The sequence below is a fragment of the Halichoerus grypus genome, chromosome 6, assembly GCF_964656455.1.
Source record: "Halichoerus grypus chromosome 6, mHalGry1.hap1.1, whole genome shotgun sequence".
Taxonomy (NCBI): Eukaryota; Metazoa; Chordata; class Mammalia; order Carnivora; family Phocidae; genus Halichoerus; species Halichoerus grypus.
In genome coordinates, this window is record NC_135717.1 from 71,433,244 (window position 1) to 71,448,838 (window position 15,595).

Here is a 15,595-nt window from a genome sequence, read left to right on the forward strand (position 1 = left end):
TGGCTGGTTTGGCCCAGAAGCTCTTGGGGGTCCCCAGTTTTAAATTCCAGAAACGAGCACACGGTAGATGCCTCAGAGCCCTACCACCACTTCTTTTTCTGGAAACCATCTGCAGAGCCCCCAACTCCATCTCACTCTGCAGGAGCACTTTTCCTGGCTGGATATAGCCATTTAGGACAGGGATGGACTCTGGGATTGGGCTGGAATGAACAGATTCTCTTTTCCAGGGAGTTGGCATGAGACCTGCCATCCTGCCAGTCAGAATCTGCTTGTGGCAGTTCTGTGACCCATGGATTGGGGAGCTTTGGAGGTGGCAGCCTCCCGCCCAGTGTGGATAGCAGGCAGTGGTAGTCAGAATGCAGAGGGAACAATGAAGCAATCCGCAGGGCAAAGCAGACAGGGCAAATGGAGAGTTCTGGCAACTCCCAGTCCCTCGCTGAAGCCTGAGGCTTTCTTGACCTTGGGTTCCATAGGGTGGCTTGTATGTTGCCAATAAATTTCCTTTTTTCCCTCTTTTTTGGATGAAAAATAGTTCTAATTAGTTTTGTTACTTATTTCCAGAGACTGATAAATATATACGCACACATTCTTCTCAATAATTCTCATTTAATTGGTTATTTGGGCAAGTCTGCTCGCTTCTTTAAATCCTCATTCTTAGAAGCCCATACCCAGGATTTTCTGTGAGTGGCATTTATCGGGACCTGTAAAACATGCCTCTCTCCGGGATAGTCTTTTGTGTTTCTAACAGCATAAAACTGGGAGACAAAGAGCCTTTGACCTGGGTTGAGTAAATATTCCATTTCTTAGCACCATACCTGGTGCTAAGGTTGGTCTGGCCTGCTTTGCTGACTTTTGTGCCTGTTCTCTGCATACCTGCTGTAATTCTCAGCCCTTTCTGCACACCTCTGCAGATTTCCCAGACCCTGGACAAAAGTCACCTCCCTGATAGATATCAGCACAACCCCCCGTCTACCCTTGGTCTTCTTTGAACTGCCCTATCTTGTTGTCACACACATCCTGACTTCATATTTCCCTTCCTGATCTCACTGAGAAACGAGAAATTGGGTTATGAGTTATCTAATTCCATTAGCTTCATTATTCCTCAGAAATTTGTGTCCTGGAGAGGTAGTGCTACATAATAGAGGAAGTAGAAGACTCGGGTTCTCCTGGTAACTGTGTGATCCTGAACAAATCTCTTTCTTCCCTCATTTGTAAGATTAGAGCCAATTGCATGATTTCTGGGATCCTTCCACCCTCACCCCAAGGTCTATTTCAATGACCCCCTCGCAGTAGTCATACTAGTATCTATTTCTAGCCTCTTACACTACTCCCTTGTCATCCTCCAGGACCTTGAAAGGCCAGGGGTCTTGTTTACAGGTGTACCTTTTCCCCTGTAAGGTGCTCAGTTTTACTGTAGGTCTCTTAAAGTTTTAACTAACTGACCTTTTAAAATAAAGTGGCTCCCAGCAGACAGAGGGAAGTCAGGGCCTGGGAAAGCCCTGCTCCTCCACCTGGAACGTCCTGGATTAGCCAGGTCACTCTCTACATGCTAGCGGCATTTGCCCACATTTCCCCTGTCTCCTTCCTTACCAGCCCTGGTTGTTTTTTGCCTTAATTTGGTGTTAAGCTTTCCATATTTCTTCTCCATTAGGATGCTTGTTTTTTGACAAACATGAAGCTTTCTCCTTTTGCTTGCTTCATATTCTAAACTTGCAAGGGATTGGGGTCCTTGAAATGTCTTTAATAATCATTTTCTCTTTCTGCTGCCATCATGGACCCCCACCTTGTTCTGTGAATAATATCCCCCGAGCTGTAAGCAATGAGACAAGACTCTAGAGTGGCTGGCCTTGGGACTTTAAGGTGAATATGAAGACACTAAAGGGTTTGTCTCAGAACCTATGTTGCTGTCTTAAGGAGAACCAATTTAGCTACTTTGGCCCAAACCCTTCTCCTTGTATGCCAGACTGGCTGTTCACACATCTGTCAGACATCATTGTTCAGCTTCCTGAGCATAGTTGTCCTACAGTGCTGGGTCACACAGGAAGGGGAGTGCCCACTCAACTGGCCACCATTTTGGAAGTCTTTCCTTACCACCATTATATTGGGGCAGATTTTGAACTAATGGTACTTAAGATATTTAAGCCAAAATTTTACAGATATACCAGGGCTCTGTCATGCCTCTCCCTGCCAACTGCAATCCCTTGCCCTTGTCAGTCTCCTACGAGTTCCTCAAATCCTTTTCCCTGAGGTCATACCAAAAAAAGGGACTGAAAATAATTCACTAAGTGGAAAAAAAGGAGATTTTCTTTTGACTATTAGTTTGCAAAAACAAAATTAAAGATAATGCAGGTTCACACGATGTCATGGATAATGACAACAATCTAGATGACAGCCAAGAAAAAGGCAACTTTATTGCTTTCTTGCAAACAAGCCAAAAACAATAGTTCATCATGTTTCCGCTACATTCATAATGGAGCATTTTATGATCTAAGGAGAAGTTTGATGAAATACAAGGCTTGTGCTTTGGCTAAAAAAATGCCAATTTTTGTTAAAATCTTTAAATTTGTTTGTCACACTTTCTAAATTCCAAGCTAATTTCCTTGAGGCTAAGGTCTCTACTAATTTGTTTCTTTTGTAACACAAAGGCCATGAAATTTACACTTAAAATGACCATTGTTTTGTACTGGGTTTTCTTGGCCAGTTATTGCCTACATAATTTTTACTATGGCTTTTGGGGGCTGATTCATTCAGTCTTGGCAGTTACTGACTATTCTTGTCCTTTACAGCTATTAGGATGTCTCAAGTTGGCAGGAAGGAATAAGAAGTCTTTGTGCTGTTGAATATCAAATCTGGCCTCTATTACAGCACTGAAGGAATGCTTTTTGGAATGACATTGGAAACAGCCAAAAGAACATCCCAAAGACCTTCTGACATTGATAGAGAGAGGTTCCCACTGAGTCACTGGTGTTCAGAAAGGCAGGTGGGGGCAGCTAATTCTGAATGAGTAGAAATTTCAGTTATAGTGTTTGGCTTAGATAATATGTTTCAGAAGTGGCCAGATAGCAGCACGAGGCACCAGAGCTAGATGATCCTCACAAATGCCCATATACCAAACAGCCTTCCACTAACTGTTGTTTACAACTGAGAAGTGATGATACACCCAACAAGGAGATTCTTTCCAGAATCATAGGTATAGTTGTCACCCAGCAGACCAGCAATTTAGGAGAGGCTGCTGAATGGGGTGAATCCACAGAGTGGACTCCAGTAGTCCTTCTTGGGCCTTCTGGAAAGGAAGTGAGAGAAATTCTGGAAACTGTGGATGGGCATAGATGGGAGGTAAAGGAAGGCTTAAGAGAGGTTAAAGAAAATCCGAAGTTTGGCACTAGAGGCCAGTACGTGGGAACCCTGGCTGAAACAGGAGAGACAAAGGAAAGGACCTTGACAACCAGCCACTATGCACCCAGGGCACTCCCTGCTGGCTCTTACCGCTTTCTTTCTAGAGTAAAGCAGGACCAAGGAGCCAGCCCAGACTGGTTCAAACTGATCCGAAACAGGATGGTCACCAGATTTGACCTTTCACTAACTTTCCTCCTCATTTTAATGCTAAAAAACACACCCAGAGCATGTTCTGTCAACTGGGCCTCTGCATCCACTTTCTTGGGACCTCCGCCCCTACATGCTTAAGCATCATTCCTTTCAAGCACATCAGCCCCTTTACACCTTTCCCTGGCTATTGTTCAGGGAACCAGTCTGACACCTCTGTCCTGACTGTGTCTCCCTTTGGCGGCAGGTGTTGTCCCCAACAAAGCCTTGCCTGTACCTTTAAATTTTGGGTCCAGTCTCGTTTCTACTGCAGCTGGGTCCAAGGACCCCAGTCCAGTACAGTAACAAAAGCAGTGTTAGGACATGGAATCATTTTGGGATCATGACGGAGTCTTCTGCACTTGTTGCTCCACTATGGTCTAAGCCCCCAGTGTTTGTGGCTCTTCTCCTCTGTTCAGGCTTGGGTTTGGGAGTGACCTGGATGAGGCAGGGTAAGTGGGAGGAAGCGGTGAGGAGGGTACAGAGCCTGGTCACAGCACTGGTATTTGCATTCTTCTGGGGAGAAGAACAAAGCCAAGTCCTAACTTCCAGGCTTTCATTGTCTGAATGAGCTGACATGCAGCAGGGTGAGGACTTGGTATTCCCAGTTTTCCCAGCATAGACAGTTGGGGCAATTTCACAAGAGTGTGAGGCCAGGGAGCAGTAACAGTGCCTGGATGTGTGTGTGTGTGTGTTTGTCTGTAAAGGTATGGAGAATACCCAGGATGTCACAAGCTCTCTTTTCAGAAAATGATCATCATGTTTACTATCTTGCCAATTAGACCTGTGTGAATGTGTGGACAAAATATGGAAAAGATACGGTTATTTGATCCTCTGCTGCTGTTTCTTCTCTACCTAAGAGAACACTGAATGAGAAAGAGGGTGATAAGTCATGGGAAGCAAAGACCGCTGCCCTGTGAAACCCACAGGTCAGCCAAAAGTGTCTGGTGCGATTTTAATTCTAGTGATTTTTGAAATTTCATGGGGAAAAGAAACACTGAACTCCTTTTCTGGCGTGTTAAATAATGATAATATATGCTTTAAAAACTCATTATAACTATTAACATGAATAACTAGTGATTTAGAATTTGAGTTAAATAGTTAGGCTGCTGCATTTGTGCTCTTTGAGTGTTTGAATATAATTATTTGAGGATTAAATTGAGAGACATCGAGCAGTACCAGAAATAAATAGCAGGCTCGCTTGCAAAGCCAAAATTGGAATGGAGAAATGAGAATTCTTAGGGAAAATGTCTGTGGTATGAATGAATGAATAAAAAGTAAGATATTCCATACTTTAATTATAAGGAAGATTTCAGGAATAAATTGATTGAAGTTTTTAAGGAGAAGATGAGAGAGTAATATAAGACTTTAAGAAACGTGTTTGCTTTTGTTTTTATGGTCTCTAGGATGGACGAAGGGATTGATTAAAGAGGCAAAAAATGTATTTTTATTATTTAGAAACCTTGTTCACTTAGACAAAAACAGGTGGTAGGTTACCTTTCTTGGTATGAAAGGAGTATCTAGGACCTATTTAAACATTATCTCAGGTAGCAATTACCTACCTAGTAAATCGAGACAAAACCCAGTGCATCACCCTTGTTTCCTAATAGACAAATCCTTGGTGGTTTATATTGCACCTAGAAAAAAAATGGAATTTATCATCAAAGCTCAGCAAATCAGTAGCTATTTGCTTTATTATAAAGATGACCTTGGATTTGGAATATACTTAGGCTCAGATGACTACATATATTTTTGAAAAAAAGAAATCCTTTCAATTAAATTTTTTACAGTGTAAATGTGTTTCTAGTGATTTAAGTCAGACCCTGAAGGCTGATTTTAATGTCCTTTCATTAAGGATTTCTTTGATGTATGAGTCCAGGGTACTTTTGGCTGAAAGTACTGTCTATTGAGATGTTAGTGAAATATCAAGCAAGGTGAACAAAATAGCCAACTCACAAACAGGATTCTGAAGGTCCTCCAAAAATAAAATCATCAAAAAGAAACTTTGAAATGCAATGTGGAACAGAATGCAGGAGGCATTTTCAAAGGCTTTGCTGCCTTTGGACTCACAGACCACCAAAAGATTAGCAAGATTCTGATGTACGGGAACGTCAGGAAGTTTCTGGGCTCACTCATCCCTCAGTGACTAAAAAGCCAACAAAAATTCAAAACGTCAAACCATTTTATGATATAAAAAAGAACCCAATCCATGCATGTTTGTAATTTCCATAAATTAGCCTCGTAGGCCAGCATGGTGTTGCGTAACATTGTCAAGCAATGCATCATACAAATTAGACAAGGGCTCTGGCCAGGAACCGTTTTAAGGAAAATTACAGATCCTGTGCCCTTTCCTGCACACTGAGCTCAGATCTTCTCTGTCTGACTGGAATCACAAAGAAGAAACTAAACATTTTACCCAAAATATTATTGTAAAATGGTGGCACAGAGGCCTTTTCTGAGAGACAGGACTTGAGCAAGTATGAGCAAGGTGGGGGGAGGAGGGTGTCCTCACACAGCCTTGTCTGAATCCGTCAGGCAGTTGCCAGGACCCGGGCTCTGAAGCGGTGGGCTGGATTTGCAAATCACATTTCAAACGAACAGTGAGATACAATTAGGGAGATCAGTGTATGAAAACAGCACCTGAGGGCTACTGGAGTGGGAACGCAAAATTGTGCTGAGGATTCCAGAACCGTTCTGACAGTTCTGGAATACGGTGACGTGGGACTTCTTAAAATGCTCCACTTCCCTGCCAGAGCCCCCAGCCCTTGTCACGAAGTCTCCTCCCTGAGCTTCCACCCCCTTCCCTGTACCCTCCTTCTCTCCCTTATGCGTATTTGCACCCCCATGCCCTCGCAGATACCCTTCGCCCCTCCTGGGCTGCCTGAGCTGCACACGCTTGTCCATGTTCTAACAATCAACAGCTACTCTCTGTGTGCAAGCACTGTGCTAGAGATTGATGGTAGTCAAAGATCTTTAAGACCCAGGCAGTTTCCTCAGAGGGTTTAAAATCCCCTTAGAATGAAGAGAAACACATGTGTAAGAGATAAAAACATAAGGCAATAAAATAGCCAAATGTACAGAGTGATAGAGGAATTCCGAGGCGAGAGCTCATCCCTCGGGAATCGTGGAGACTTCATGGAGGGGATATTTACTTAGCCCTGAACAACAAGCAGGATTCAGGTAGGCAGAATCCAATGGGGCTGAAGCACAGACTGCCATTTCCCAAGGAGCTCGGCATGAGCAAAGGTAAGCAAGCAGGAGGAAGGAAAAAGATAGGCAGAGATGATGCTGGTGATGTTCACCTGTCCAGAGCAAAGAGCAACTTACATACTGGGCTAAAGCACTTGCAGCTTGACTGTCTGCTAGGTTGTGCAGTAAGTGAGGAGATACTAGAATGAAGGGCTGTTTTAGGGATAATACACAGAGCCTAGTGCAACCTTGGGCACAGGATACTCTCAAGGGAAGTTCGTGCTCCATGGTGCCTGGGGGCCCCATTCCACAACTTGGCAAGAGCCCATCATGCAGCTGCTAGGTTCTCCCAGTAGCAGTTGTACCAGTGTGCTTTGCCCTGGCTTGTGGTGAGGAAGTCAAACCATGCATCTTCCCTTCCACGGCCTGCTGTCCTAACCCCTGGCAGATGGGGGTCCTCAGGGCATTGCACCTCGATGTATGGGCTAGGTTCCTGGATCAGGATGCATGAGAACCTCCCCCCTGCCAAGTTACCAACCAATGGTGGGTGATACTGCCAACCTGGGTCAGGGAGGGCCATAGCCACGCTCCACCCTGAGATCCTGCAAGGCACATGTGTCCAACTGTGACCTTCCCTGAGCCTTTGCTTACCCTCTTCTGGGAGCAGAGGGTAGCCATGATTGCTGAGCAGAAGCCAGGTAGAGGAGGCTGGCTGGAGGCAGGGAGCCAGGGTGCAGTCCTCTGGGAACCCAGGAGGGAGACAGAAGGCCACAGGGAGATAGGCCCCAAGTCCCAATGCACACTGGTTGCCCAGTGTGAGGCCTGACATGGGGACAGCAGAGAGACCTGTGAGAGGTCAATGCCCTGTCACAGGGGGCTGGAGTCTGTCACAGGGGTAATGCTAGAGTAAGAAAAGTGAGAAAAGAAGGAATCGTACTTTTATGGGGTAGGGGAAGGGACTGGACTAAGGAGAAAAATAAGTCAGAGGCAACTATTGCATTGAAGGCTTGGGTAATGCAGAAAAGAACGACACCCTGATACAGAAAGGAAAATAAGCAAGAGTCAGTTTATTTATGTTTTAATTTTAGTTTTGGGGTGGGGGTTGGAGGAGGAACAAAGGCCAGCTGTTGCAAGTTGAGGTAGCTAGCATCGCTACTAGGAGGAGGTGCCCACAGGCAGGTGGGTATGGACTGGGAGAGGTGGGGAGACAGGGAGGGGCTGAGAGGAAGACTCATGAGGAACTTTCCCAGAGCAGAGCTTCCCAGGGAGTGCTCCTGAAGATATCTTCCAGAGAGAGGATAAAGAGGGGCAAGCAGACCTCAGAGAAGGTACTTGTGGGATACCTGCCCTTAAAGGAAAGAGAGAAAGAAGCTCCCCAGGAAAGAATAAGATCAGCAGACAGGAAACCCCAGTATAAGGCTAAGTAAGAAAGGAGTAAATTCTCAGAAGAAGACCCAACAAATCTTGGAGAACAAGGACAAAAATAATTCTTCTTTATAATTCCCAAGGGAATGGTTTCAGCGTCATCATTAAGTAGCTTACTGCGTGAATGGGAGGGCTGTATGCAAATCATGACTTTCTGTGGCTGAGCTTGGCCTGGGAGGGACAGTGTAAAAGGGGTTTTGGAAGCAAGCAGTGCAGATGCAAAACTCCATTTGGACACTTTCTAGTTGCGTGATCTTGGGCAAGATACCTAATCTCTTGAAGTGTCAGTTCCCTGGCCTCTGAAATGAGTATATCAGTCAGGTATTCTTCATGTGGGGAATGAATGAATGCAAAGGGTCTGGCACATTGCCTGGCACATGATTATCCTTGGGATTATACTGAAGGCTTAGGAGCAAGAATGAGGACTAAAATAGCTCTGTGACCTCAGGGAGTCCTGAAGTCTCATGGTTGAGACAAATAGGCACAGAAATGACTATAACACAGACAGTACGAGTGCTTCAATAAAAGCACAAACAACTTGCTAAGGGAACAAGAGAGAGGAGGGCAGAGCTGTGAACTGAATGTGACACAGTGGATGTGACAACAGTGGTAAGTTGTTCCCAATACCTATTCTTTTGTTCTCACATTGCACACAATTTTTAAAACTAGATTCATGGCTGCTCTGCGAAACATTATAATTCTCAGCCTCCCCTGTTACTAGATGTGAACATATGATAAAGTTCTGGCCTATGGAACATGGAAAAAAAAATGTGGGTATGTTCTGGGTTATTTCCTTGAAAGGAAGGAACATGCATTCTTATTTGCCTTTATTTTTCTCCTTGATGACTGGAATCCAGATGTGATGGCTGGAACTGATGCACCTATCTTGGGCCATATAGCAAAAACTGTGGGTTGAGGATAATGTAACAAGATAGAAGTGTCTGAATCTGGACAGTTTAATTTTGGACTATTAGAGGAGCAAGATGGTGGAGGAGTAGGAGACCTGGATTTCGTCTGGTCTCAGGAATTCAGCTGGATAGGGATCAAACCATTCTGAACACCTACAAACTCAACAGGAGATCGAAGAAAAGAATAGCAACAACTCTCTGAACAGAAAAGCGACCACTTTCTGGAAGGTAGGACGTGCGGAGAAGTGAATCCGAGGCGATATTCGGGAGGATAGACAGCGGGGGAGGGGCCTCCGTCAGCCGCTTCTGGCAAGTGATAGAGCTGCGGAGCACAAAATCGGAACTTTTAGAAGTCTGCTCTGCTGAGGGACGTCACTCTGGTGGCTAAGTGGGGGGTGGAACCCTCGTGGGACAGTGTGGTCTCAGGACCCTCGGGGTCACAGAAAGACTGGGGGTGCTTGAGTGTGGCAGAGCTCCCAGGTTTCGGAGCAGGGAAGCCGGCTGCAGAGACGGAGCCCAGGCGCGGGCTCTCAGCTCGAGGCTGCCATAAACCGTGATCCGCGGCACAGTTGGGCCACTGCTCCTCCAGCAGGGACCCGACAAGCGGCAGATCCGGGGAGACTCCTCTTCCTCCCCCGGGAGGAGCAGGGCGGGAGCGCACCACAGGGATCTGCTGGGTTTGGAGACTCCACACGGGGTCGGGTGCCAGAGATAGAAACGCGCGGTCACAGGCTGGGTGAGCACGGAGTGCGCCGGAGACCGGGGACACGGGAGTGACTGATGGCTTTTCTCTGGGGGCGCACTGAGGAGCGGGGCCCCGAGTTCTCGGCTCCTCCGGGGCGGAGATTGGGAGGCCGCCATTTTCACTCTCCGCCTCCAAAGCTGTAAGGAAAGCTTGCAGGGAACAAAAGCTCCGGAGAGCAAACCCGAGCAGATTACTTAGCCCGGACCGGCAGGGGCGGGGCAATTCCGCCTCCGGCAAAGACATTTGGGAACCATGGCAACAGGCCCCTCCCCCAGAAGATCAGCGAGAACAGCCAGCCAAGACCAAGTTTACCGATCAATGAGAACGGCAGAACTCCAGCGCTAGGGGAATACTGCACATAGAATTCATGGCTTTTTTACCATGATTCTTTAGTCTTTCAAAGTTAATTATTTTTTTTTAACTGTCTTTTTTTTTTTTTTGAATTTTTCTTTTTCCCTTTTTCAACCAACATCTTATCAATCCCTTTTTTAAAAAAACATTTTTATTTTTCATTTTTAGAGTCATATTCTATCCCTTCATAGTAGTTACCCATATTTTTGGCATATATATATAAGTTGTTCTCTCTTTAAAATTTTGAGATAGTTTCTTCTAAAAGATCAAAATATACTCTAAATCTCTAGTGTATGGTTTTTTTCTACTCCCCTGCCTGATCACATTCTCTCCCTTTTTTTTCCTTTTTTTTTTTAAATCCTCTTCTTTTTTCAAATAACTTATCAATTCCTTTTATAAAATTTTTTATAATTTCCATCTTTACAGTCATATTCCATCCCTTCATCATATCAACCCTTATTTTTGTACATATATAAGTTTTTCTTTCTTTAAAATTTTGGGAGGCACTTTCTTTTAACAGACCAAAATACACCCAAAATCTAGTGTGTGGCACTGATCTATATACCAGCCTGATCATATTTGATCACATTCTGTTTTTGTTTTGTTTTGTTTTGTTCTGTTTTTGTTTGTTTTTATCTTTATCTTTTTCTTTTTCTTTTTTTTTTTTTTCTTTTTCTTTTTTCTCTCTTTCCCTTTCTTTTCCCACTGCTTCAGGTCTTTTTTGATTTGTTTAGAGTATATTTTCTGGGGACGTTGTTACCCTGCTAGCATTTTGTTCTCTCATTCATCTATTCTCCTCTGCACAAAATGACAAGACGGAAAAAATCACCTCAACAAAAAGAACAAGAGGTAGTACCGACTGCCAGGGACCTACTCAATACGGACATTAGTACGATGTCAGATCTAGAGTTCAGAATCATCACTTTAAAGATACTAGCTGGGCTTGAAAAAAGCATGGAAGTTATTAGAGAAACCCTTTCTGGAGAAGTAAAAGAACTAAAATCTAACCAAGTAGAAATCAAAAAGGCTATTAATGAGGTGCAATCAAATATGGGGGCGCTAAATGCTAGGATAAATGAGGCAGAAGAGAAAATCAGTGATATAGAAGACCAAATGATGGAAAATAAAGAAGCTGAGAAAAAGAGATAAACAACTACTGGATCACGAGGGCAGAATTCGAGAGATAAATGATACCATAAGACGAAACAACATTAGAATAATTGGGATCCCAGAAGAAGAAGAAAGAGAGAGAGGGGCAGAAGGTATAATGGAGCAAATTATAGCAGAGAACTTCCCGAATTTGGGGAAGGAAACAGGCATCAAAATCCAGGAGGCACAGAGAACTCCTCTCAAAATCAATAAAAATAGGTCAACACCCCGACATCTCATAGTAAAACTTACGAGTCTCAGAGACAAAGAGAAAATCCTGAAAGCAGCTCGGGAGAAGAGATATGTAACCTACAATGGTAGAAACATTAGATTGGCAACAGACCTATCCACAGAGACCTGGCAGGCCAGAAAGGACTGGCAGGATATATTCAGAGCACTAAATGAGAAAAATATATTCACAAGAATACTATATCCAGCTAGGCTGTCATTGAAAATTGAAGGACAGATAAAAAGCTTCCAGGACAAAAACTAAAGGAATTTGCAAACACGAAACCAGCCCTACAAGAAATCTTGAAAGGGGTCCTCTAAGCAAAGAGAGAGCCTAAAAGCAACATAGACCAGAAAGGAACACAGACAATATACAGTAACAGTCACCTTACAGGCAAGACAATGGCACTAAATTCCTATCTTTCAATAGTTACCCTGAATGTAAATGGGCTAAATGCCCCAATCAAAAGACACAGGCTATCAGATTGGATTAAAAAACAAGACCCATCGATATGCTGTCTGCAAGAGACTCATTTTAGAACCAAAGACACCCCCAGATTGAAAGCGAGGGGGTGGAAAACCATTTACCATGCTAATGGACACCAAAAGAAAGCTGGGGTGGCAATCCTTATATCAGACAAATTAGATTTTAAACCAAAGACTGTAATAAGAGATGAGGAAGGACACTATATCCTACTTAAAGGGTCTATCCAACAAGAAGATCTAACAATTGTAAATATCTATGCCCCTAACATGGGAGCAGCCAATTATATAAGGCAATTAATAACAAAAGCAAAGAAACACATCGACAACAATACAATAATAGTGGGGGACTTTAACACCCCCCTCACTGAAATGGACAGATCACCTAAGCAAAAGATCAACAAGGAAATAAAGACTTTAAATGACACACTGGACCAAATGGACTTCACAGACATATTCAGAACATTCCATCCCAAAGCAACAGAATACACATTCTTCTCTAGTGCCCATGGAACATTCTCCAGAATCGATCACATCCTAGGTCATAAATCAGGTCTCAACTGGTACCAAAAGACTGGGATCATTCCCTGCCTATTTTCAGACCACAATGCTTTGAAACTAGAACTCAATCACAAGAGGAAAGTTGGAAAGAACTCAAATACGTGGAGGCTAAAGAGCATCCTACTGAAGAATGAATGGGTCAACCAGGAAATTAAAGAAGAATTAAAAAAATTCATGGAAACCAATGAAAATGAAAACACAACTGTTCAAAATCTTTGGGATGCAGCAAAGGCAGTCCTAAGAGGAAAGTATATAGCAATACAAGCCTTTCTCAAGAAACAAGAAAGGTCTCAAGTACACAACCTAACCCTACACCTAAAGGAGCTGGAGAAAGAACAGCAAATAAAGCCTAAACCCAGCAGGAGAAGAGAAATAATAAAGATCAGAGCAGAAATCAATGAAATAGAAACTAAAAGAACAGTAGAACAGATCAATGAAACAAGGAGCTGGTTCTTTGAAAGAATTAACAAGATTGATAAACCCCTGGCCAGACTTATCAAAAAGAAAAGAGAAATGACCCAATCAACAAAATCATGAATGAAAGAGGAGAGATCACAACCAACACCAAAGAGATACAAACAATTATAAGAACATATTATGAGCAACTCTATGCCAGCAAATTAGATAATCTGGAAGAAATGGATGCATTCCTAGAGATGTATCAACTACCAAAATTGAACCAGGAAGAAATAGAAAACCTGAACAGACCTATAACCACTAAGGAAATTGAAGCAGTCATCAAAAATCTCCCAAAACACAAAAGCCCAGGGCCAGATGGCTTCCCAGGGGAATTCTACCAAACATTTAAAGAAGAATTAATACCTATTCTTCTGAAATTGTTCCAAAAAATAGAAATGGAAGGAAAACTTCCAAACTCATTTTATGAGGCCAGCATTACCTTGATCCCAAAACCAGACAAAGACCCCATCAAAAAGGAGAATTACAGACCAATATCCCTGATGAACATGGATGCAAAAATTCTCACCAAAATACTAGCCAATAAGATCCAACAGTACATTAAAAGGATTATTCACCACGACCAAGTGGGATTTATCCCTGGGCTGCAAGGTTGGTTCAACATCTGCAAATCAATCAACGTGATACAATACATTAACAAAAGAAAGAACAAGAATCATATGATCCTCTCAATAGATGCAGAAAAAGCATTTGACAAAGTACAGCATCCTTTCTTGATCAAAACTCTTCAGAGTATAGGCATAGAGGGTACATACCTCAATATCATAAAAGCCATCTATGAAAAACCTACAGCGAATATCATTCTCAATGGGGAAAAACTGAGAGCTTTCCCCTTAAGGTCAGGAACGCGGCAGGGATGTCCACTATCACCACTGCTATTCAACATAGTATGAGAAGTCCTAGCCACAGCAATCAGACAACAAAAAGAAATAAAAGGCATCCAAATCGGCAAAGAAGAAGTCAAACTCTCACTCTTTGCAGATGATATGATACTTTACGTGGAAAACCCAAAGACTCCACCCCAAAACTGCTAGAACTCATACAGGAATTCAGTCAAGTGGCAGGATATAAAATCAATGCACAGAAGTCAGTGGCATTCCTATATACCAACAAGACAGAAGAAAGAGAAATTAAGGAGTCAATCCCATTTACAATTGCACCCAAAACCATAAGATACCTAGGAATAAATCTCACCAAAGAGGCAAAGGATCTGTACTCAGAAAACTATAAAATACTTATGAAAGAAATTGAGGAAGACACAAAGAAATGGAAAAATGTTCCATGCTCATGGATTGGAAGAACAAATATTGTGAAGATGTCAATGCTACCTAGAGCAATCTACACATTCAAAGCAATCCCCATCAAAATACCATCCACTTTTTTCAAAGAAATGGAACAAATAATCCTAAAATTTGTATGGAACCAGAAAAGATCCCTCATAGCCAGAGGAATGTTAAAAAAGAAAAGCAAAGCTGGTGGCATCACAATTCCGGACTTCCAGCTCTATTACAAAGCTGTCATCATCAAGACAGTATGGTACTCGCACAAAAACAGACACATAGATCAATGGAACAGAATAGAGAGCCCAGAAATGGACCCTCAACTCTATGGTCAACTAATCTTTGACAAAGCAGGAAAGAATGTCCAATGGAAAAAAGACAGTCTCTTCAACAAATGGTGTTGGGAAAATTGGATAGCCACATGCAGAAGAATGAAACTGGACCATTTCCTTACACCACACACAAAAATAGATGGTTGAAAGACCTCAATGTGAGACAGGAGTCCATCAAAATCCTAAAGGAGAACACAGGCAGCAACCTCTTTGACCTCAGCCGCAGCAACTTCTTCCTAGAAACATCGCCAAAGGCAAGGGAAAAAGGGCAAAAATGAACTATTGGGACTTCATCAAGATAAAAAGCTTTTGCAAAGCAAAGGAAACAGTCAACAAAACCAAAAGACAACTGACAGAATGGGAGAAGATATTTGCAAATGACATATCAGATAAAGGGCTAGTATCCAAAATCTATAAAGAACTCATAAACTCAACACCAAAAGAACAAAGAATCCAATCAAGAAATGGGCAGAAGACATGAACAGACATTTTTCCAAAGAAGACATCCAAATGGCTAACAGACACATGAAAAAGTGCTCAACATCGCTCAGCATCAGGGAAATCCAAATCAAAACCTCAATGAGATACCACCTCACACCAGTCAGAATGGCTAAAATTAACAAGTCAAGAAATGACAGATGTTGGCGGGGATGCGGAGAAAGGGGAACCCTCCTACACTGTTGGTGGGAATGCAAGCTGGTGCAGCCACTCTGGAAAACAGTATGGAGCTTCCTCAAAAAGTTGAAAATAGAGCTACCATATGATCCAGCAATTGCACTACTGGGTATTTACCCCAAAGATACAAAAGTAGGGACCCAAAAGGGTACGTGCACCCCGATGTTTATAGCAGCAATGTCCACAATAGCCAAACTGTGGAAAGAGCCA